We start from the raw sequence: 2,423 nt of genomic DNA on the forward strand, positions 1-2,423 counted from the left end.
AGCCAGGATGGTCTCGATCTCCTGACCTCGTGATCCGCCCGTCTCGGCCTCCCAAAGTGCTGGGATTACAGGCTTGAGCCACCGTGCCCGGCCTGTACACTTAAAATTTTAACAGCAGAAATCTCACGTTAAGTGTTCTTACCACAATTTTTTTTTTTTTTTTGAGACAGGGTCCCACTGTGTTGCCCAGGCTAGAGTGCAGTGATGCGATCTCGGCTCCCTGCAGCCTCGATTTCCCAGGCTCAAGGGATCCTCCTGTCCCAGCATGCTGAGGCTGGGACTATGGGCACGTGCCATCATGCCTGGCTAATTTTTTAATTTTTTTGTAGAGACAGGGTCTCTTTGTGTTGCCCAGGCTGGGAGGATCGCATGAACCCAGGAAGCAGAAGTTACAGTAAGCAGAGATCAGGCCATTGCACTCTAGCCTGTGCAACAGAGTGAGACTCTTTCTCAAAATAAATGAATAAATGAACGAATAATAAAGCATTCTTGTGCACTCTTCACTCTTTCATTTCGCCCCTTAAATACTGCAGTGTATATTTTCTAAGAACAAGGAACAAACACCTCAACTAACCACAGAATCAATATTGAAATCAGAAAATTAACACTGATATAATCTTCAATTCTTATTCAGTTTTTGCCAGTGTCCCAATGATGGCAGCAGCAGCTGTCTAGAGTGGCCGCTGCAAAGATGCTGGCTGCAATGGGGGAGGCACAGTCAGAGTTGCACCTTTGTGGGGCAGCAGGAGCCCTACCCCTACCAAGTTGGCACGACTGGAGGCCTGCGCTCCCGGGTGCAGCTGTAGCCTCCTGGCCACGGCCCTGGACCCAGACATTCCTGTGCTCTCAGGGGCCTGGGAAGTCCCTGCCCCTGCAGGCTTGGAAGTGCCTGCTCCCACTGTCTGGCCTCTCCCTGCTCCCAGCATCCACTCTGGTGCAGAGCAAAGCTGTGGCCAAGCCTGGCTACTGTTGCTACCTGGCTGGGTGTGCATGCACTCAGGGCTGTGCTAACATGCCAGCCCCCTGCAACCTCCAGACTTTGGATGCCAATGAGTGCAAGAGGGAAGCCAGAAGGGGAGCTGAGGGCAGTTCAGCACAGGCTTGCAGGTATCCTTTGGCATGAACAGCCTGGGTACCTTGGATGGCATATTGATGGCAGGAGGCAGACAGGTTATTGGTGGGTCCTCAGTGAAACCCCACTTTCAAACCAGGGATAGCCTGAAACCTGGGGGGCCAGGCTGCAGGTTCAGGGTGGATTCTGCAGCCCAGAGTGAGAACTTAGGGTGCTTTTCCCGGCCTGCCCATGGACACCTATGAGCCAATCAGCATGCACTTCCTCTCTTCAGAACCCATAAAAACCCCAGACTCAGCCAGACTCACACAGACGTCAGGACTACCAACTGCCAGAAGGAGTTACCCACTTTAGGTCTCCTGGGAGCTGTTCTATTGCTCAATGAAGCACCTTGCTCACCCTACAGCTGTCCCCATACCTCATTATTCCTGGACTTGGGAAAAGAACTCGGAACTCACTGAATGGTGGGACTGAAAGAGCTGTAACACAAACAGGGCTGAAACCCCCCCCAGCCCCTGCCGCTTGTCACATTGTGGGCAATGAGAAGGAGACAAGGAGAGAAGAGCTGTGGCCCTTTGGGGAGCCCAGACCTAGGGGCTCCCCAAGCCAGAGCTGTGACATCCTCTTTGGGGCTCTGCACTTCCTGGCATCTCCAAGCTTCTGGGTGCCACCACATTCCCCTCGTCCAGATGCGGGTGTCCACAGCAGAAGCTGCGTGCAGTACATCTGGCCCAACCTCAGCCTTGCTTGGAGCCGGCACCTGTGCCAGCACTCGCAGCTGCCCACCCCAACACAGCAGCTGGCATGCCTGGCTGTGTGCGGTGGCTGGGCCCTGTGCTTGCTTGCCCACACACCCCTTGCTGCTCCACACCTGGCTTACCCTTGGCAGGTGTGAGATCCAAGTCAGAAATGTGAACCAATCATAGCCTGCTGGGCTGAGTGGGTGGAACGGGCCCAGGGGGTGCAAGTAATGCAAGTAATACTCAGGCAAAAGGCACTGCCAGCCACAAAGGTTTCCAGCTGGTGAAGTGACACCCCAAGGGTTTTGTGACACCAATAATTCACTTTATTGTAAAAGAAAATCCAAGATGATATGTTACATTCAGTTGGCATGTGTCTTTAACCTTGTTTAATCTGGAACAGTTCCTCCATCTTTCTTTGTCTCTTATAGTACTGGTATTTTAAAAAGAGTTCAGGTCAGTTATTATGTAGAATGTATTTCAGTTTAGGTTTGTCTGATATTTCCTCACGGTTAGGTACAGTTTTACATCGTTGGCAGGAATACCACAGAGGTGAGATTGTGTGTTTCTTAGGGCTTTGTATCAGAGAGCCCGTAAAAACTTATTTTTTG

The sequence above is a fragment of the Rhinopithecus bieti genome, unplaced genomic scaffold, assembly GCF_001698545.2.
Source record: "Rhinopithecus bieti isolate Rb0 unplaced genomic scaffold, ASM169854v2 scaffold_3912, whole genome shotgun sequence".
In the NCBI taxonomy this organism is placed as follows: Eukaryota; Metazoa; Chordata; class Mammalia; order Primates; family Cercopithecidae; genus Rhinopithecus; species Rhinopithecus bieti.